The 23,040-nt window shown below is 46.7% G+C and overlaps 1 long non-coding RNA gene across 1 annotated transcript; it reads right to left on the bottom strand.

Annotated features, from left to right (window-relative positions):
• Window positions 1-8,138: 8,138 nt before the first annotated feature.
• LOC109257421 (uncharacterized) lies at window positions 8,139-22,091 on the bottom strand. Its single transcript, XR_002075975.2, has 3 exons — window positions 21,544-22,091; window positions 18,158-18,239; window positions 8,139-8,303 (listed from the first exon to the last, which is right to left on the bottom strand). It is a non-coding gene; the product is annotated as an uncharacterized LOC109257421 (long non-coding RNA).
• Window positions 22,092-23,040: the final 949 nt, after the last annotated feature.

Raw genomic sequence — 23,040 nt, 5'->3', positions numbered from 1 at the left:
TGGCCAGATGGGAGAACCACTGTAGAAGGCCCTAGAACTGCCCTACCCCAACCCATTTCCCCCTGCCAAACTAGTAATCCAAAAGCAAATCCAGCATCCTGGAAGAATGACAAAGTTAATGCCACCATTAAAACTTGAAAGAAGCAGAGGTGTGATTTCAATCACATCTCCATTTAACTTCCTTCCTGGCTCTTGTAAAAGCCAGATGGTCCTGGGGAATAGCTGTAGATTATCACACACTTAATCAGTGGTGCCATTTACAGCCAGTTCTGCTTGTGGCTACTTTGTTGAGCAAAACAACAGAGCCCTTGGTATGCAGATATTAAATTAACAAATTCCCCCCTACTCTCCATCTGTATCAACAAAAATAAGCAGAAGGAATTTGACTTCATGGGGCAGGGACAACGGTATACCTTCACTGTTAATAATCCTGTTTTCTGTCATAATATAGTCTGGAGAATCCTTGATTGTCTTGATATCTTCTAGAACATCATACTAGTCCATTCCACTCTTAACATGATAGAAAGCTCAAGGGCTGACCACATCAGTAAAGTCCCTAAGGATCTAGTGGTCTAGTTCATGCCAAGATATACTCTCTAAAGGAAAAGACAATTGGTTGCATCCATCCATAAAAAAGAGGCAAATATTTGACAGGACCCTTTGGATTTTAGAGGCAACATATACTACATATGAGTGTGTTGCTCCTACTCATTCATCAAGAAACTCATAATAAGGCTGTCAATTTGAGGTAGCACTAAACAAGAAAAGACTTTGCAAACAGGTTGCTGACCAAGATATACCTCCACTTTTAATTGTATAGAGCAATGCTGTCTAAAGTTAGGTGAATGGAGCACATGCTGTCTAAAGGTAGGTGAATCTTCCATGAGGATTATTTTGCACACTTAGGGCCAAGGAACTTTTCTTTGGGGAAGAAGAGCTATGAGATTATAGCGGAAAGGAAGCAGGAGTCCATCCCAGTCAGGGAAAACAGCTAAAAGCTTGTGCGTTTCCGGGGCTCCTGGGTGGCTCAGTTGGTTGAGCATCCTACTTTGGCTCAGGTCATGATCTCACCATCTGTGAGTTCAAGCCCTGCGTCGGGCTCCACAGCTCAGAGCCTGGAGCCCCGACAGCTCAGAGCCTGGAGCCCCGACAGCTCAGAGCCTGGAGCCCCGACAGCTCAGAGCCTGGAGCCCCGACAGCTCAGAGCCTGGAGCCCCGACAGCTCGGAGCCTGGAGCCTGTTTTGGATTCTGTGTCTCCCTCTCTCTCTGCCCCTCCCCCGCTCATGCTCTGTCTCTCTTTCTCTCTCTCTGTCAAAAAGAAATAAACATTAAAAAAATTAAAATAAGTAAATGAATAAATAAATAAATAAAATAAAAGTTTGTGTATTTCCATTTAGCTTTGTTTCCAAAACCCTGGTCCCAGGAAGGGAGAGGTCCCATGAAGTTCAGAGATTCCTGTACTCTGGTGACACAACCAGGATTAGGGATCATGGGCTTAATTCTCCCCAAGTTCCTCCAGACCCCAATGTAAAGTAAATCTTTGCCACCAACACTGTCTCTGTTGATATGATACAGGGAGGCGACCCAAAATGGGGAAAATGAATGTGATACCTCTGGGTCAATCTTCACAGCGTAGGGGCTATGGCCACTCTTACCTAATATATTCAAGGATGATTTTTTAAAAATTGTTTTCCGTTGTGTAACCACCATAGTCCCTTGAAGGACAGACTCCTTCCTGGGAGCGGACTAGGGCTGTCTTGGAGGTGGTTTCTCTCTGGAAACTTCCCTTAAGGGTTCCCAAATCCACACTGAGGCCAGAGGAAGGGGAAGGGCGGGAAAAGGCGCCCTGTCTGGTTCTGCCTTCCCTCTGGCTTTGGCGAAGTCGGAAATAAATGGCACCCTGCACCCAGCTGCTCCCTGACAGCAAGGACTCCAGGGGACTCAGGGAGCGGTCAGAGAATCGTGGGTGTCCTTGGCGAGACCAGCAGAAAGGAACCTGGAGACCCAAGCTCAAGTCCATCCCCAGCACCGCGACTGCCCTTGCCCCCATCTCTCTCTCAGGGACAGAAACTGTGTCAGAAGCAGGCGTCTGCCACTCAGAGTCCTGTGATGGCTGAGGAGGCTGGCAAGGGCGTAGTAAATATTTGGCAAAGTTAGCAGCTTCCCCAATGGGAACGGAGTAGCGAATGATCCAGAGAGCAACATGGAGGCCCAGGCAGCCTGAGAGGTATTCTGGCTCCTACTCCTGGAGGAAAAGGAACAGATTTTCAAATACCTGCCTGCTGCGAACGCACCCCTTCCCTGCAGGCTTTGCAGCACCTCGCCGGGGGCCGCCCCGGAGGAGAGAAGCGCCCAGGCGTGGGGACAGCTGGGGGCGGCGGCGGCGGCCAGGCTGCAGGGGAGGCCGGGCGGCCGCGCGCCCACTCGGGCGGCGGTGCCCTGGGCGCGGGGAGGCGCTCCGGAGCCGAGCTGCTGCCGGGGGAGCTCTAGGCGGCATAATGATCTGTTTCTGGTCAACCACACAGTTGTTAGCGGTGGTGTTTTTATTGCCGCGGTTTAGCGCGTGGCAGCGCCTTGCCTCCCCCCGCTGTGCACGCCGGCTCCCCGGCTCCCGGGCCGTCCTCCGCGGACGCCGCGACCCCGGCCCGCAGGCGGGGCTCCCGCTTCCTCCTCCCCCACCCCCGGGTCCCCGTCCCCGGTCCCCGTCCCCGTCCCCGGCAGGCAGCGTGCAGCCCGGGAGGGGGCAGGCGTCAGGCTGAGGTACTAATTGTATTAATGAAAATGGCAAATACGCATCCTTTCCATCTGGCAGCACAAAAGCAGAGGCTGTTGGGAATGCAGTATTTGTCAGGTTTAGCGATGAAATTAATATCCCCCAATTACTGGAACCTCACTAATGAGATGAGTACACATCGCCCTTCCTAGCTGCAAGAGGAAGAACCTGCCGCTTAAAACCCCAAGTGCCTTTTATTCTGCAGGCATTTTCCATGTCTGAGGATTCAGGGTAGGGGAGCTTGAGAAGATGTTCTGATTGTCGGTGACGCACACCCTGACATTACAGGCTGGGGTTGCGTGTGTGGGAATGTCCATCTGGTGCCTGTGCTCTGGGGACTCCAGAGGGCTCTGGACAAGTCCCCAGACCTGCGTGAGGACATGGCCAAGGCCCCCACGCGCCCTGGGCCCACCCAATCACTTTGGCCATGCCACCTGCACAGCCTTCCAGGTCTACCGCAACAAATGGTTGTAGCCCACTTACGGCCAGATATTTCTGCAATTTCCGACATTTTTTTTTCTTCATGAAATTTGTATATAGCAAAAGCTGGGTTTGCTTTAGGCAGAGCATATGCTTCATATTTATTGGAATAAGTTTTCTAGTTCCTTAGCATTCTGTTCACTGATATTCCGTATGTTAAAAATATCTCCGCTTTTTCCCCTGATACTCAGTAGTAGGCAGCCACAGTTTTCCTCTATAGTTTTTCTGGGTAGAAACCAGAACCCGCTCTCCACAGCCCGGGGGAGTATTCGATACCTTAGGCGAGGATGACCTGATTTCCCACCCATTTCTTACTCTCCCCCGGGTTTCCCGGATACTGCTATCAGCCTGCTTCCAGGGATCGAAGACCCTTATTTTTAGAAAGGAAAAAGCTAAGTCCCCTCACTCAGGGATTCTGAATTCTGCAGGTCTATAGTGTGTCCTGTGTAGGAAGCATAAAGAAGAGGATGTGAACACTTCAATGAGTTGGGGACTCAAGGAGTATGCAAATAAGCAGCAGGTGCACTCCTCCCAGGAGGAATAGCCGGTAATCCCCTCGGGACTGTCACATGCTGAGCCCACAAGTATAACAGCCTCTGTGATTTCCCAGAGGTCCAACGGGGAGGCCATCTTCCCTGCTGAGTCCCCAAGAGACACAGGGAACTACTATTTCAGCAATGGGAAATTGATTTTTATGACAACTCCAGCAATAAGTGAATAAGCCAGAACTGTCCACACTTGAGAAACAGTTTTTGGAGTTAAAATGGTAAAATCAATATCCAAACTCATATGTGTGTGTATACATAATATACACATATATAATGTGTGTGTGTGTGTGTGTGTGTGAGAGAGAGAGAGAGAAAGAGAGAGAGAGAGAGAGAGAGAGAGAGAGAGAGAGAGAGAGAGAGAGAACACAGAGGGAGACAGAGAGAGAGACAGAGAGAACGAGATGGTTTGGCTGGGCTGGGTGGAGAGAGAACAAATCACGCATTGGAGCAGATCTCAGTTGAATATGCCCCTCATTTGCTGGGAGAATGGATAGACAATGGAGCTGCCAAGGCCAAGGCTATTCATTTACTGGCCCCAAGAGATCTCCCCTCCCAGAGAGGATCTCCTCAGAGATCTCCTGGGAAGACCCTCTCCAACAAAACCCATTTATGTGAATGACTGCAGCCTGTGGCCTTGTCTGAGCCAGGAACCTTCCAGAGTTGTCCGGAGCTACGTGTCATGGCATCATAGACCCACTGGCAAATCAGGTGCCCAACCTGGACCCTGACCTATCTTCTCTGGGCCTAGCCTCAAAGAGATTCTGTAAGCAGACCAAACTTATAAACTCCTTATGTTTCAAATATTCTTTTGTAAGCTGATTATCTTTCATTTAAAATGCCTCTTCTGACATAAACAACACATTTGTTCATTCACTCAACACTTGTTTATTGAGCGGGTGCTATCCCAGGTACTGGGGACACAATGGTGAAAAACAGACATAGAAGTTACAATCTCAGATCAATCCATAAAAACCTATTTAATCAATAATAAAGACAAACTAATTTTTGTGTGTGGTAGAATTATATTCTGAGCTCCATCTTGGGCTACCTGGAAAATAGCATTCCTTGCCTTGGCAATCGCAGCTGAAATTCCCACCTGGTCCCTAAGCAACAGCAACCATAAGTAAGAAGTGCAGAAGCCAGTATCTGTTGCGTGCCTCCTGTATGTCTGGCTGTGCTAACACTTTACATACATCTATGGGATATGGCTTTATGAGGTAGACACAATTGCTCTCATTTTACAGATAAAGAATCCAATTCTCAAAAGCTAACTTTAGTTGCTTAAGGTCATAGAGTTAGCGACTAAGCTAGAGTTTGAGCTCAGGCTGCTGGCACCAAAGCCCATGTTCCTTCTTCGGTTCATCAACGGACTGCCTCAGTTTGGGCTTTGGGCCAGAGAGGTGGGGCAGCTTGGGAAGGTGAGGACAGAAGGCACCTCTCCAGGACTTTGACTGTGGTGGGGGGCAGGGGAGGGGGGCACAGGGCCACAGGGAAGTGAAGCGTGCAGATGTGTAGATTATTCCTATGTCAGTGGTTCTGAAATCAAGCTCTGAGCACACCAGCCACTTTCCCTGACATGGCTTGTGTCTGTGATGCACCCTGCTTACCCGCCCTGGAATCCTTAAGATTGACCATGTATTTAAGTTACCAAGACTCCACTGGAACGAAGAACGTTTTTCTTCCACTGTGTTTTCTGGGGGAGATGCTGCTGGAGACAGGCAGGAGGAAGCCAGAGCGTGAGTAATGAAAAGAGTTGCTTATGTAATAGGAAACCACACAGTCTAGGCCACATGGACCACTCTGGGAGTCAGGGAGCCAGGATTCCAGAGTTCTGTTCCAAGATCTGCCACACTTGGATCTGTCCCCTTGAGCAAATCGCCCACACCTCCCATTTTCCCCCATGTAACCTTGACAGAAGGATGATCCTCCTCCCATTTCCCACTGAGAGGCCGCCAGGGGAATGCCTATAGCACTGGAGCTGTGTGGCACTCTGAGTGACATCCTTTTGTCTCTAACCCCCAGCCAATGCCTCTCACCTTGGGGTGCTCACTTTTCCATGGTACTCCACAGGGGTTGTGTTCCCCGCCCCCCCCCCCCCCCAGCCATTGGTCTCTCCAATGCCTTTAGACTTATTTGATGCACCTCAGACCTTTTTCCCCCAGGGCCCCAGTAAGGTTATCACGGCTTCTAATTATCTAGCTGTGTACAAAGGATTGCCAACAGCAGCTTTGACTTAAAATGGAAAGAGTCTTGGCCTGGCGAGCTGTTTCTTAGCACCACTTCTGCCACTAATTAGATCTGTCTTGGGAAAGTCACTTACCTCTCTGGAACTCGGTTTCTTCATTTTTAACAGAAGGGGACCGAGCCAGATGTCTCTAAGAGTTCTTTGCAGTTTCCTGATTTTGATCCCCTTGCCTAGGAACCGGATCCTCTTTTACAGGTATCCTCCACTTTCTGAAAGTTCGCCTTCCACCACTTTGCTTTTACCAAAGACATATCATAGCACCTGTTTTCGCTAACTGAAAGAAATCCAAAGGGGATTTTCGCTTTTATGACAAAAGGCCAAAAGCGAAAATAGTGTTGCGTGTTTGTTCCAAAGAGGCAGTGCATGCATCCATGCCCCCAAACAGTGAGAGTGACCCCACCAGAGCTTTGACGTGTGTCTGCGAGCAGCTAGCTTTATCTTGATTTATTTTGTGCACCCGTCAGCAAGATGTGTCCTAAGGTATCAGAAAGTCCTAAGAGAGGTTATTTTTGGGGTCTGCTACTGCTAAAAAATGTTCCGTATAAATTAACATGTAATTGCTTCTTTGCAATTTATACCATTTTGTACCATTTCGATTTAGGGATGGTTTCTTAGGAAAGCTCTACTTTTGGATAGCGGGGGAAACCTTACTTCCTTTTTTTTCATAACCTTAGGAATGACAAGACTCCGTGGCCTGATTGAAACAAACACACAGAAACAGGCACACAAATCCAGGCCCTTCCTCAGTCACGCACCTAGTTAGTCCTCTAGCGTCAGGCTCTGAGAAGCACCGGTTCCAACCACTGCCATGGTCTATCTCCCCTACCCTTGCACCTGCTCCCCAGCACCTCTGCCCCCATCCAGTTCCTGGAGAGTTTCTTCTGTGCAGCAGGTGCCCACCAGACAGCCACTCCATGACATTAGAGGACGAAGCTGTAAGAGGAGACTTGCCCCTTGCCCAGCCACCCGCATCCCAGCCTTGGGACAGCTCTGCTCTGCTCCACACGCCCTGCGTGGGTTGGCTCCTGTTGCTAGGAGAACCTGACCATTTGCATTTCCTGCTGTTTTTATTTTAGATTAGCAGCCGCACTGCTGCAGGAACACAGGGTATTTTAAGAAAGACAGAAAAGGGAAGGGTGAGGGGAGCACCTCGCATGGGACCTCCTTCCCAAAGGCGTCGAAAACACCCAGACGCCACCCATCCCAGACCCAGGCCCCATCCAGGCCTCTTTCTTGCGCTTCCCGGAACAGCACCGTCTCCCAGTGCTGACACCTTTACAAGCATTGTCAAGCTATCCGGGAGCAAAACAACAGTCTTCTTCTTCTATGCCTAAAAGATTAGGCCATGTAACTCAACCTAACACACACAGAGCACCAGTGTCCCCATCTTAGATGAAAACGCCTCTAGATTCTGGTTCAGTCAGTTAAACATCTGACTCTTGATTTCGGCTCAGGGCATGATCACACGGGCTCTGTGCCTGTAGTGCGGTGCCTGCTTGAGATTCTCTCTCTCCCTCTCTCTGTGCCCCTCCTCCACTTTCACATGCATGTGTTCTCTCTCTTTCAAAATAAATAAACATGAAAAAAATTTTAAGCCACTTCTAGATTCCTATAAGGATTTCCAACTCTGTCAAGACACCTCATCTCCAAAGATGGCTTATGTTTCCTCCTTTCCCTTGCCACTTCTCTCCAGGCCTGCCTTAAAGATGGAGGCTTGGCTTTTCCCTCAAGACCTCACAGAAATCAGTGTTACCTTCTCTTTTAGGGTTCCCAAACCCAATTCCAATGGGGGGGGGGGAGATCTCACACACACGCGCGCACAATGCCAAGCAATTCTCAGATAGCCTGCTGGTGTCTAAGAATTCGACTCAATTCTGATGCTAACTACCCAGAGATAACATCAGATTCCACAGGTTAAGGGTTCAGTCCTACAAGACTGTCCCCCATCCCCCACTTAAGATAACAGTCACAAGCCCCAGGCTGTTACTTTTGCTTCTGGCCCACCAGCTACAGATTGGAGGCTCCAATGACCTCATCCCTAGGTTTGATTAATTTGCTAGAGCAGCTTACAGAACCCATGGAAACACTTACTTACATTTACCAGTTTATTACAGGATATGATAAAGGATGCAAATCAACAGCCGAATGAAGGATGCAGAGTGAGATCCTGAACAAAGGAGCTTTGTCCTCAAGGAGCTCAGGGCTCTGCTCGGTTGCATGTGGAAGTATTCTGGTTCCCCAAGCATGGAAGCTCACCTAAAAAGAACCAAAACATTGTCTTCTTGGGTTTTTATGGAGGCTTCATTACATAGTCATGATTGACTAAGTATTGCCTATTGGCCGATTCAACCTCCAGCCCCTCTCTACTCCCAGAGGTTAGAGGAGGGAGATGAAAGTTCCAAGCCTTTAATCACAGGTTGGTCCTCCTGGCAACCAGCCCCCGCCCTTAGGTGGGGTCCAAAAGTCACTTGCATTTATAACGAGACACCCGGTTCACCTCATGGCTCTGAAATGTTTTCAGAAACTGTGGATGAAGACCAAATACAGCTGATAAATACATTTTGGTGATGTGAATGACCAAAGATGTATCATATCTTATGTATCATATCTTATATGACATATATATATCATATCTTGAAGATATATATATGTCATATAAGATATATAGCTTACAAATCATTGATTTATAAATGTAAATTGATTTATAAATCATATATGTGTGTATATATACGTATATACACATATATATATGTGTGTATATACGTATATATACATATATATATACATCTTATAAATCATTATATTGAACCTTCCCAGGTCCCCTTTTGTTCAATTAATCTCTCCCTCCCAGTTCTAAAAACACCTGCATCTTATCACCATGATTTGTTTCGGATCATTAATCTATTCTTCTGTCTTGCCCACAAGAGTGTTGAACTCCTAGAAGGCGGTGTCTTTGCAATTTTTGTTTTTCAATCCCCTTCTTACTTCTAGAATATTTGCTCACAATAGATGTTCATTAACACTTTTAAAATTTGTTCAGCCCCATCAGGCATGTATTGAGCCCTACCAGGACTTACACACCATAAGTAATCACAAAACATTCTCTATCATTTAGGAGCTCTTGTCCCCGTGGAGGAAGACAAGAAAACAGTTTTAAACAATGTGATGAATGTTGTAATAAAAGTATGTCCAGAATTGCAAGAAGTTTCCTGAGGCAGGGGTAAGGGTGGGGTGGAAAATGAGCAAGAAAAATCAGGAACGGTTTCATGGAGCTTACTCTTGAAGAGTGATGAACATCCACCATGGGATGGCCACTTCAATCAGGAAGAGCTCAGGTAAAGGTTCAAAGACCAAAAAAAAAAAAGATTGAATTGAATATACAACCCAGGTGCTTGACAAGTGGGATCTCAGGCTGGAATCCACCTCTGACCCTCACTCGGCTGATCCATCCCTGATTAGCATCTTTCCTCAAGAAGTCACAATGTCCTCCCTCTCCTCAGCCACCTATTCCAGGCTGTGGGGAGCAAAACGCTGCCAGAAAGAAGATAATTATGAGACACCAAACAAAGCTGTTCCTAAACACATACCACAAAGCCCCCTGTGGAGCCACATTCCTCAGTGGGTGCTGGCTTGAACAAGCGCCCATTTAGTTAGCCTCCTTTCAACTAGCCATCTTTGTCAGAGGCTCACGCTACCAATCTCCCTTGGTAGGACCAGCCTCTGAAGACCAACTGTCAACTCACGAGGGGATGAGAGGACTCTGTGTGAACAAAGCAGGCACCCAGACGCTCAGCCTCTTTAGGCAGCTCTGTCTGGGCAGTGGGCATGCAACCTTTGCACAGATGGCAAAATCTCCTCCGCCAAATCCGCGATTCTTGACCTTTAGTGAGACAGAGACTGCAGCAGAAATTCCTACTTGTGTGCCGTCCTCTCCTTTTCCTTATTAACAGTAACACTGACTTTATATGAAGTCAGCCGAAAGGCCCTACTTCGCAGCCTCTCCTGCAGGTGGGTATGGACAGTCAGATGGAGGTGAATAGCTTCCTAACAGGGGGACAGAAAAAGGGAGTGGATCTTTTAGCCCCCCTCTGCCCACCCCCTCCTCTCTTCCACTTCCTGCCCAGAAGATAGATGTTCATCTAAGTCTATCTAGTAGCCATCTTGGGCTATGAGGTGACCTCAAAGGTGGGTACCACATGCTGAGGATGATTCTACAGCTCTGACAGAAATTCACTACTGTCCCCAAAAAGCTGTTTGTGTGTGTACACACAGTTTTGCAAACGATTTCCAGGGTTTGGGGAGCCTTGACGCCAATGCATTGGACCCCAGGTTAAAAGAACCTTGCTTTAGACATGTGGGGAGAGCCCGCTCTACCGCGGCTGCTTAGATTATTCCCATTCCAGTGGGGGGAACCTAGGATTGTGTTGTGACCATGTCCTCTAATAACCTGACAAGCCGTCTACTTCCCTCTCCAATTCCAGCACCAGTACCTCCCCTGCCTCATTCCTCTTAGGGGTTTTAACGCAGGGCCACCCATCTCTCCCTACCTCCCCTTCTTCCGCCTCCCCACCTATTCTCCCTGGGCTGCCAATCCCACTCCAAAGTCACTTTATACCAGGAAGGAAATTAGCATTTGTGTTGGGACAAAAAGTGACACTGCTCAGCTCTCCTTGTCATTCTGCTCTTAATTAATATTTAACCTCAGAGATTGTGTAGCAGACGGAAGTGGCTGACGGGAGAACACAGCCAGAGCCCGTTCTCCTTCTCGACACTGCCTCCCCTACTCCCAGCTTCCCTCCCTGTGCCTCGGGGCCCAGAGGGCCCAAGGGAAAGTGACGAGGAGTGGTACTGGACACCCCTGAGTCCCTCGATTGTACTTTATGGATGTGCTGTCTCGGATCTCTTGTGTAAACAACCCTTCTGCAACAAAATGGGAGCTGCTGCAACTCAGAACTGACTCCCAGTGCCCAGAGCTAGACCCAGGGCCTAGCCTGCCCAAAAGGACTAAGAGACAGGCAAGGGGGAAAGAAAAGCAATGCAAATGTGCCCCTCAACAGATTCCATTTAATGCACTATTTTTAGTTGCCTTCAATCCCTCGGGGTTGTCAGGGCGGTTGCAGCCCCCCTCCCCCGGGGAGAGGAAATGACAGGCATTATTACCCAGCCCAGAACACTGGTGCAGTGCGTGGTGGGGGGGGCGGGGAGGTGCTGCCTTGCCAGCTCCAAAATTGGGGAGCTTAACTTCCAACGGGAAATTGAGGACACCAGGAAAGATCAGGCCACACACAGGAGGCCCACAGGACCCCCTCCTCTGTCCCCAGCCAGCATGCCAGACCATCCCCAAATACACGTCCACTGGGCCCAGACCAGGAGTGTGGGAGTCTCCTCAGTCCCCAAGTGTCTCGAAAACTAGGTTATACAACATCCCTCACTGCCAAGTTCTTTCTTCTCTCTAATCTTAGCCCTGCCTTCGGTCTAAGCCCATTTCCCCTTGCTCTGAATGCAGAGGCAAAGAAGGACAGCTGGTCACCATCCCCCAGCAAGGGAGCCCTTCTTTGTCTTGAAGAAAACGATTCCATTTCCTCTGGGCCTTCTGTTCTCCCACCTGAGTCATAACCTTGCCACACACGTCATGTTTTTTTAGCTGATCTCCTTGTTACTCTTCTAACCCTGCTCCGATTATATCTCCAGCTTCCTCCCTGGCCCGTGATCAGACACTGGACCCTCGCCAGGGAGCCCCTGAAGATCAATTTACCGCATACTGTCTCAGAGAAGTTTGCTAAATTGACTTTGTTATCTTCCCTCTCCATAAGACTAAACTCTGTTACAGATTTCATCCTCTGCTTCTGGAACCTCCCTCACCCTCCTCTGCACCCAGCTAAGTGCAAAGCTTATAAGAAGCAGCACATACATTTTCATTGCATTTAGGTTTAAATGAGATGCACATATAACATTTTTCGGCAAAGTAGTTATCGTTTACTTTGTAAATTATACAGTGGCATCTAAGTGGTAGCTCTTACTATTGCTGTGCATGCCAGACCCCTGGAGAGTGCTTGTTTTTTTAACCGGAGCATTGCAAACCACAGCATTATATTATATTCATTCAACCAATAAACACTGATCGAATTTCTACTGCATTTCAGGCACTATGCTAGATCCTGAGCCATCAGAATCAAAGACCAAGTTCTGATTCTATGGGCATTCACAGCCTTTGAGGAAGATAAGATGTAAACAATTACTGAGTAGTGTGGTAACTGCTGATAAAGCACACACACGTCCCAGGGGATATACAGAAGGAAGGACTGATCACAACTCTTTACTCTCTATGATTCCACCTTGCTGGGCATTGGTGTGACCATGCATATGACTGCCAGCATCCCGTCCAAGGGTTGGCCCGGTCTCTGTTGTCCAGAAGTATTTGTAGCTATGTGAGCACATACCCAAGAAGGGCAGTGCAGAACCGTTCCACAGAATTTGGTATAAGGACGCATAGAGAGAGATGGTCTCTCTTTTGTAGTTTGGGGTCGTGTCTGCAGCCTTCTCACCAATCCGAGGGTAAATCTAACCCAGAGAGACTCTGAGGGAAGCACTGCTGAGAAATGGAAAGGAAAACAGAGTTCTGTAACACCATTCTAAGCCCCTGAGTCCAGCCATGCCAACTCAATCAAGTGACCCCCTAAATCCTTGTTTTTGTTTCAGCTAGCAACTCCAGAGGAAGTAAAAGCCTGGAAAGAGCCTGCAGTACCAAGAGATGGGGGTTCCTGGGGGGTGGTTGAAGGGTAGAAGGCGGCTTCCATGTGTGCAAACTTAGGGTAATTTGTCTTCTTTCTTTCTTTCTTTCTTTCTTTCTTTCTTTCTTTCTTTCTTTCTTTTTTGTATTTTTATTTAATTTATTTCTTTTTAATTTACATCCAAGTTAGTTAGCATATAGTGCAACAATGATTTCAGAAGTAGATTCCTTAATGCCCCTTACCCATTTAGCCCATCCCCCCTCCCACAACCCCTCCAGGAACCCTCTATTTGTTCTCCATGTTTAAGAGTCTCTTATGTTTTGTCCCCCTCCCTGTTTTTATATTATTTTTGCTTCCCTTCCCTTATGTTCATCTGTTTTGTATCTTAAAGTCCTCATATGCATGAAGTCATATGATATTTGTCTGGGTAATTTGTTTTAATGGCTCCATGACTCTAAGATATACAGATTGAGGAGAAACTCAACTAGGGAGGAGAGGTGGTCAGGTGATGGAATCTCTTTGGAGATAAACAGACTCGAGTGGAATCGCAGCTCTGTTGCCTACCCGCCGTGTGACCTTGTTCAAGGTACTTAACCTCTCTGTTTCCCCACATATTCCTTGTCTATAAAACATGGATAATAGTAATTGCTTCACTGGACTATTATGAGCATTTCCTGACTTAATGGACTGAAATAGACCTACGGTATTCGGTCAGCCTGGTCGGGAACAACTCACTTTTGTGGAACGGCTCTTCCCCACTCTGACCGAACTTCTGGAGGGCACCGCCAATCATATAATCCAGCTGGCCACATGGCTGTGCCACAGGCTGGGTCAATTACAGCACTTCATTCTCCTAGCCATAGGGATTGGCGTGGGGATGGGCATGACACTGAGGTATGATCGAATCAGAGGCCTCTCCTGGGAACTTTTTAATTATTATTAACAAAGTTGGGATTGAGGAATGATATTTCCTCTTTGGTTTCAAGGCTATAATGGTTTAAGTTCAAAGCTGCCTGCAGCCATAGTTCCAGCCATGTGAGGATGGCAGCATTATGCAGAAAGAAACAAAGACAAGAAATTAAAAGGGAAGAGGGTGCTATTAATATTTTATATTCCTGGATTTGGTTGTTCCTGAAGCTCCACCTGTGTCCTTGCAGTGAACTGATGCTTTTGTTCATGTAAATTGGGTTTCTATCCCTTACAACCAAGAGGATCTTGATTAATACAGCATGTGATGTCCTTCGTATGAAGCAGATGGCACATAATAAACACTCAAAATAAATATTTGGCACAGAAAGTGCTTCAAGGAAAATGGTTTGAGACCTTCCAGACTTATGAAATCTTTAATTTAAGGTCAATTCAGGAGTCCTGGCATGTATATACTGGTATACAATAATAATAAGTGCCCTTCCAGTATCCCAGAGGCTTCTGCTGATAGGTACAAAGCATTCCATTGTAGTGGTTAAAAGTCATGCCCATTTTAAAGGAGGCAACCTTCGTTAGCCAAAGGACTGATAGAGAATCTTCGTCCTAGGGATAGCTAATTAACCCTTCAGAATATCAGCCCGATGAGACAGGCAACTTCATGTGGACTACCAGCACCGTCTGCAGGAATGATGGAGGAGAGGAGCGTGTCCTGAAAAGAGCTGTGAAGTCTGTACAAACAGAGATTCTGGACGAATATCTACTCTTCTTTGAATCTATCTCTTTCCAGAGATAACCTTGGAGCGTTTTATTTTTACTGAAAGAAGTGGGAACTTGCTTCATTGGGGGGGTCTGATATGGTGGATCCCAATTCCCTTGAATAAATTTTTTAAAGTTTATTTATTTATTTTGAGAGAGAGGGTGATAGCATGAGCAGGGGAGGGGCAGGGAGAGAGGAGAGAGAATCCCAAGCAGGCTCCGCAATGCCAGCGTGAAGCCCAATGTGGGGCTCAAACCCACGAACTATGAGATCATGACCTGAGCCAAAGTCAGACGCTTTGAGCCACCCAGGCGCCCCTATCTTGAATAAGTTTATATGTTAATGACTCGTCCTTACCAAACTAAACCAGTGGTCTATTGGGTGGATGAAGATCAGCCTGTCTCCACCATTTATAAGGAATTAAGGATCTATCACCTATAACTTTTTAAAAACCAATATAGATCAGACATCCGGCTAGAGACAAAATGCCCAAACCCGTCCAGTCCTCATCTATCTCTGGATTCTTGTCTCTGTCCTAAAGGAATTTTCCTTAATTGTCAGTAATTCTAATTATAGCCAACCCACGCACCATTCATGGGACCACTGGGAGAGGGTGATGTGATAGCAATGTCAACAAGCCAGGGACAAAGTCTTCGAGTGTGACTACAGGAACTATAAATGGTCACTTAGAATCCTACAATGGTTCCTTTAATTAAGCAGAGGCGATCTAGGGCAATCAATTAGGACGTCAAGCTGTACAGGATCCCATACACTTGTGTCTGAATTACTAGCTATTTTAACTTAGAATTTTTAGGTCTGTCATCAAAGAATCCCTGGAAATAACTTGCACATGCAGTCCCTGTCTTGTCAGTGATAGGCGTCTTGATCTGCACTTGAACCTTTCTTGTATTATTATGTCATCTTAGGGGTTCATTTGTGTAAACCTTATAGAAAGTTTGAATGATGACGGCTTAAATATAAAGGAGGGTCTTTTTTTACTTCGTGATTTCAGTATTTGACTTGCTGCATGGTGGAAAGATAGTGGATGTATCTCCAGACTTCAGGTCTGTATTTAAGGCAGAAAGAAGGGGGCTGGTGGTGCCAGCTGCCTCTGCCTCCTCCTCTCGGGAAAGCAAAAGCTTTCCCAGAGGATTTCTCAGCAGAAATTTGCTTATATCTTATTGGCCATATCTGGGTCTTGTGACCAGCCTTAGCTGTCATAAAAGCTGAAGTGGGAACAGACTTAGACTGATTATGGCACCATGTCAGGTCCGGACCCATGACTGCTCGCAACAAAATCGCGGTTCTGTTAGCAAGCAAGAAGCGGAAATGCGTAGATATTGGCTAGGAAGCCAATAGTATCTGCCATGATGGTTTTCGTAAGATCTATACACATCCTCACATAGTTTCCCAAATGTGGAACTTTCCTGCTGTTATGATCTGACATATGTTTAGCAAATCATAACATAGCATAGCTCCATGACGCTGTTCCCAGTAGAACAACAAACGTTCTTTTTTAAGGACCAGGCTTTATACTCTTTTGCTTCTGAGGAATATCTACGACATAGGATTGTGTCTACAGTATAGACCTTTGACTCTGCCTTCTGCATATATGTGAACACTGAATACAGACAGAAAGACTACTTAAATACCTTAAGGCTTCAAGGTCAAAAGGACAGGGTAGTTTTACCTGGCATGCCTTCTATCTAAACAGCAGGAACATTTCCACTAACAAACACCCCAGTCCCAAAACAGCTCATGTTCCAGCACTCTCCACTCACCCCACTCCAACACACAATCCCACGGCAGGCAAAGCAAAAATAACAGAAGTATATCAACCCCAAATAACTACCAGTGCTTACCTCGTTAAACTCAAATGCTCCATCCAAATTACAGAATAACAAAAGCTTGTAGTTAATAATCCCTTACTTTCAGTGCTTCCATATGACCAAAAAAGAAAAAAATTCAAACAAAACAAACATCACTTTCCAAGGTTAGAGGCACCATTAAGCTGGGTAGAACTACTCCCCCCCCCCCCCCCCCCACCATTTTTACATAGGGAAAGATATTTGAATTAATTACCATATTCCTGTGTCATCCAGTTCCAGGGGTGTGTGATGTGTCTTTCATTTTGGGTGGTACCTTTAAGGAAGCTTTCTCTTGCAGGTAGATGGCCTGCCACCCCGGCTTTACAATGGCTGAATTCCAGTATCTGTTCCCCCATATCCTGGCCATATTGGATGACAGTCTGCTAGGGCAATTCTGTCAATTCTCCTTCTTTTTGAAGTTTAGAGTAAGACAACTTTCCATACCAACATATACTGTTCTCACAGAAGTTCATACGGAAATGCAGTAGAAGATGATTGTTGGTAACACCATCTCAAGCCATATGCCTCATCTGTATTGGCTTAAGGAAAGTGATAGGTGGTAAGCCCTTAATTCCTTATAAATGACAGTGGCAGACTGGTTTTCATCTACTGACCAGGCCACTGGTTTGGCCTGGTAGGCAGAAAATATTAATACATAAACTTGTTCAAGGCAATTGGAATCAATCATGGTCAGACCACCCAATTAAACTTCCTCCTCTAAAAAATACAAAACAAAACAAAACTCTCCAAGGTTAGCAATGGGAAAAGAATCTCAAAATGGAACAGGGGAGCAAGACCACAAAGCTGGACTCTGACCCCTGAGAGCCACCTTCCTTGTAACATGCCTCGCTAATGGCTGTTGCCACCAAGTTGGCTGTTCCACCATGGGCTCTCTGGTCTGAGACTGAGTATATAACTCTTCCTTAAATGCCCCCCTTTCATAACTAAGACAAAGTTGAAATGCTTAACCCAGATGAAAGAAATAATAAGACAGAAATAGAAACATTAAACTCAATAAACTGCTTTATAGGCATGGCTCCTTCCCAAGATCTTAGGTCCCTGTCATGCTTCATCTGCCATGCTGTTCCCAGAAACGGTCCACTTCTGCATGGACTTCCAAGGAACACATGGGTCTGTGTCTCAGCTTCTCAGAATGGCAGGCCTAAGACTGAATCTCAGAGAGATGAAGAGTTGACTCTGTATATAAGGCCCCCCTACTAAGTTCTTGCTGAAGACATACCTGGCCTCTAACAGAATCTCGCTGCAAATTAGATCATACATGATCACAGATACATGCACTTTTTTTTTTTACCTCTTGTGTCCTTTTGAAGTATTATTCATTCACCCTCTTATTCATTCAATCATTCAAAAAATATTTACTGAGTCCACTATGTCCCAGACATTGTGCTAAGACTACAGGGATAAAGAAAACAGCTCTTAATCTCTTTCCTTATGGAGTTTCCAGGCTAAGGAACATATGCTTTAAAAATAGGCATTAAAGTGTTAGTATGTTTCAAGGACACACACTTAAATATTTATGAATGAAATGATGATGGGGGAATCATAAAGAAAATAGGTTAAATGAGTTTGGTGATGAGATGAGAATTGTTGAACGTAGGTAACGGGGACAGTGGGGTTCAATATATATTACTTGACTTTTGCAAGAGTTTAAATTTTCTAAAATAAGACAAAAGGTTAAAAAAAAAAAAGACTGCGTTGGTAGATGCTGAATGAATGAGAGCCATGGCCAGTGGATCCAAATCCACTACTCCGAGCTCTCAGATTAGACAGTGTCAACGCGAAAAATTGTGAGGCTGGGATACGGACCGCATACACAGACTCCAAGAGATGCTCATTCTCGACGACAGTAAGAGGGTCTCCATCTCCTGGATAAGAGTTTCTTTCTGCCCTGAGGTAGACAATGACAGGGAGAATGACCTGAACCTCACTTGACTCATTCCTGGTAGAACCAAGAATTTCTTTTAGCTGAATGTCTGGCTGAACTACACCAGAAAGGGTCTTTAAGTGGACTAAAGAAGAAGTCAGAATTATGCCTCATGTGAGTCTTTCTTTTTAATGTTTGTTTGTTTGTTTGTTTGTTTTGAGAGAGAGAGAAAGAGAGAGAAAAACAGAGCATGAGAAGGGGAGGGGCAGAAAGAGAGGGAGACACAGAATCTGAAGCAGGCTCCAGGGTCTGAGCTGTCAGTACAGAGCCTGGTGCAGGGGCTGGAACCCACGAACCCTGAGATCATGACCTGAGCTGAAGTCGGACGCTTAACTGACTCAGCCACCCAAGTGCCCCCATGTAAGCCTTTTTATAAAAATTAATTAAAACAGGCATTTGTCTGGACCAAAATTGAGATGGTTATTAGGCTTGTGCTAGAGTTTGGCGTCAAAATATTATCAAGATCGTTGTTCCCTTGTTATAAGAATGATTGTGTAGGTCCCATGTTTACAGATGGGATGTGGCAGCCCAGAAGGTACAACACATTGCTCAGCCATCACTAGCTGTTATTCATAAGGAAAGGTGGGGAAGCAAACTGAGGAAAGGGAAGCGAAGGGGAATAAAACCAGTAGATGTTTAGGGCAATGCAGGAACGGGGCGTAAACTACATCCAGGACTTTGAACCACATAGGCCCAGAGAACAAGGGGGACAGGGGTGGGGTAGGCAGGAGACAGATTCGTACCACACCAGTAGAAGCAAAGGGCAAGCATGTGTGCAAGCACCAGGAACAGCAGGGCTGCAGAGGGGGCACAAGCACACATTTGGTGTGCACCTGCCGGTCCTGGAGTGCTTCGATATGTTGCCATAGATAAAATCAGGGCACCAAACTTCAGACATAAAACCTTGTGTGGGGGGAAAGTTATTGCAATTGCTGTCCTCAGGGCCTTTCTGGACTGGGGTAGCAGAAGCACAGTGACACTAAATGCAGTGCAAGTCTCACAACATCTCCTGCCTAAGATGTCCTTCTGCCCATTTCCAGCCTCCTCTTCCAGGAAGCCTTCCTGGATCATTCAAATTCTCAATCATTTCTCCCATAACACTTACCATCTGCATCATTCATTTGGCATCCATCATTTATTACTTTAGGAGATATAAATATACCTCATACACACACATACACACACACATAAACACACATCTATAGCTATACATCTATACACGTATACCTGCACACATATACATAATGTACTTTTATCATCAGGTTATAAAATCCAAGAGAGAAGAGACTATATCTGATCTGCTAACCACTATAATCCAGTCCATGTAGCCCAGTACGAGGGCCGGATATTAGAGCAGTTCAGAGGTGAAAACACAGAATTCAAAGTTAGAACTCCTACCTTTTAGTCCTGGTTCTGCAATTCCCCAGAGGTCTCATTCTGGACAAGTCATTTAACCTTTCTAGGCCTTACTTTGTCCTCAGGAAAAGAGATTAAAAATACTAATACCTCTTCACACAGTTCTCAGGAGCAGCAAATTAAATCGTGAATTTGGAAGCACTTTGTAAAGCACTATCCAGATTTAGGATAATGTTATTATTCTGCTCTGAGTTTTGATCTAGATTCTTCCATTTAATGGCGATATAACCTTGGGTAAGTTCTTCAATACCTTTGCTTCTTCATCTATAAATTGGAAATACAATGACTAAGTTGTAGGATTGTTATAAGAATTAAATGAAACCACATATATAACGTGGCTAGCACGACACATGACATCTAGGCTCACAAGTGTTGGATCCTTCCCCATCTTTCCAAGTATATTAGACCTTCTGTGTTGTGCCCCTAATAGTGCCCTGCACACAACAGAAGTCCAAGGAGTATTTCCTCTTCTTGATAAAGCTGCTAATGATAATGGTGCCGCTGATGGTTGATAACGACTATTGGTGAAGACCACTTAATGATCAGCTAATGACCAGCAAAGCTGATTTGAATGCACCTTGAGCCATGTACTCCCCCCCGACCTCTCCTTTAGGACATGTGGGGTGAAGGTGGGAGGAGGCCTCCAGTCTGGCAGAGGCCCCTTTAAAAATGTACCCGGGCTCCTCCTCTGCCAACCAAGTTGCTAAAAATACTACTACAGCAAAAGCTGAAATATTTGCAGAGAAAACTGAATTTCCTGCTACCCCCACCCCCTCCATTCAAATGGGTGAAATCCTGACCTAAGAAGCCCCCAGATCATCTCCACTGAAGGCACAGGCCTCCTACTTTCCACCCCCATCTTACCGTGGAGTCCCTCTGTGGGCTTAAGCTGGGATATGATGTTCAGAAAGTGCCCACTCCAAGGAAGGGAAGCCACAAGTATTGGCAAATAGCTTGCCATGTGTCTTGGCTTTTCTCTCTGCTTATGAGGACCAAGTCTCTCCAAATCCCCCACCATCTGTCCCCAGATGGATCTGTATTGGACCCCGGAAGCTTCCCACTAATCCATCTCTTTTCTTTTGTCTAAAATCTCTTCCTTTGCTGGCCTCGGCTTCTATTTCGTGCCCCCCCCCCTCCATGCTCCCTGTTAGAAACAGCCCACCTCACCCCCATGCCCCAGCTCCCTCTCTAACCTGGCCCTCCGGAGCTCATCTCATTTCCAGACCTGCAGTCCCTCTCCTTCGAGAGCTGTGGGGGCCGCCGAAAATAGAGAAGAGTTTATGAAATTCGAAGAGTCCAGGAGGACAGACAGGGCCCATATCCAGCTGGTAAATAGGTGGCACCCCAAAAGATGACCTTGGCACCCAGGTCCTAAGCCCAGGCAGGCACTAGGGTCTTCCGGCACTGCTCCGCCAAGCTCTCAAGCTTTGCAGAGTGAGGCAGCCTGCTCCTCAAAGCAGCCGGACCCAGGCCTTCCACACATCTCTTGTCCCTTCTCTGAGCTCATCTATTCGAAAGAAAAGCGGAGGCTCAGAGTTCCAGCCAGCCCGTCTTGCTGACAAACTCTGGCCACCTAGTCCAAAAGAGGAACCCCTTACCAAAAAGAATCATGTGCCCTCGATGCATGATAGTGAAGGGGTCCACTTCTGTGCATATCTTTGGATGGCAGTGGGTGGCAATGTGCCCACAGCATGTATCTCTGTGGATGTGTGAACAGTGTGTGTTTCTGTGCCTCTCGGTCGGGGTGTGTGTCATTTAAATGAGGCTGTACGGGGTGCTGCTCCTGCCTCGGGATTATTTGAGTCTGTCTTTGATTCCCGTCCTTGCCTTTCTCTGTCTACCTATTCCTTACCTCAGAGATTGCCCATCCCCCAGGGCAAGCACAGTGGCCAGTTCCGCGTAGGCGCCTCAAGTGGGCTGTTGATGAAATGCTTGTTTTGCGGATGGAACTGACAGTTGCCATTTCTGCTCTTCCACCGCCGCCAGTGTTCAGAGACACCCTCACCCCACACAAGGGCGTCTTAGGAAGAGGGAAGGGCTGGGCTGCCTGTGTGGGAGTTCAGGGGGGGCATGTTGTAAAGATACTCCTCCCCCCCCCCTCCAGCTCTGACCAGCAGGAAGAAGGGCCCAGAGGCAGCGCAGCCTGCAGAGGGATGTTGCCTAGCAACTTGGGAGACTTTACTGCAAACTCGCTAAATCCCGAATTCCTCGGCTCTAATTTGGGAAGAGAAAAGCACAGAGTCCAGGCCTGATACCCATTCTATCCCCAATTTCCTCCTTCCCTTTCCCCTCTGGATTCTGAATTTGAAGTTCAACAAGAGCTGGCACAAACCAAGGCCCCAGATGTGCCCATGATTTAGGCAAGGGGCAGAGTTCCAGGACATCCTGCCATTTGGTGGAGGTGGGGGGGGGGGGGGCGGGGGGGAATCGAGGATGTGCCAGAGACAGATTGGGGAACAGATTTTCAGTTACAAGGGTGGGTGGGTCCCAAACATGCTGGGAGAGACACCCCTATGCCCCAAGCCCTGGAATCCCGGCCAGCTTCCAGCTCGGTTTGGGAGCCTAAGCTGACTAACCCCATTCCCATCATGAGTGGCCACCAGAATTTCCCTCCCACTCATTTTCCCTTTGGCAAACAGAGCCTGTAGCCCAAACATTCAGGTAGGAAGGAAAGCATGCAACAGCTATGCTATGACTGGCCAGTGGCTGTGGATTCACTGCAGTGCTGTTTTAAGATCCCCTCTCCCAACCAGAACCACAGGGCATTTTCCCCTCCTTGCCCGCTTCAGTTATTGAGCCTGAGCAACAGCCATCCTTTCTTTCCTTCCCTCCTCTGGGAGCTTAGCTGAGAAAGACTTTCTTTCTACTTTCCTCCGAGATGGCCCACTCTATCCATTTAACAAGCCACACTGCCAGCTCCAGTACCCTGACTGGCTAGGGGACACTGGCCACCACAATCCAGTCAGGCTGCTGCTCCACAATTCTCCTCCCCTATCTCCTTTTCCCAGCCTCTCACAAAAGCCCACATCCTTCCTCCGCCACGGACCCCAAAAGACAACGATTTTTTTTATATTTCCCAATACTAGGGTTTAGGGTATTTTTCTTCCTCCCAGGCAAGGTGAGAATGGCATTTTTGTTTTATTCTGAAGCAAGATACCAAGAGGTTAGGGAGATTCTAGTATGGGAAGGGAAGGATGTTTCTCTGAAGCCAGTATCTATGCATAAATATATACATTAGATAGATGATGGATGATTGATAGGTGATAGATAGATAGATAGATAGATAGATAGATAGATAGATAAGGATGTAATGCAACATCTCGGATAGGGTGACTACCCCTGTGTCATA

The sequence above is a fragment of the Panthera pardus genome, unplaced genomic scaffold (assembly GCF_024362965.1).
Source record: "Panthera pardus isolate Hobbes unplaced genomic scaffold, ASM2436296v1 HiC_scaffold_12, whole genome shotgun sequence".
NCBI lineage: Eukaryota > Metazoa > Chordata > Mammalia > Carnivora > Felidae > Panthera > Panthera pardus.
Note: the sequence above shows the minus strand (reverse complement) of the source record. Positions and strands in the feature narration are given on the sequence as shown.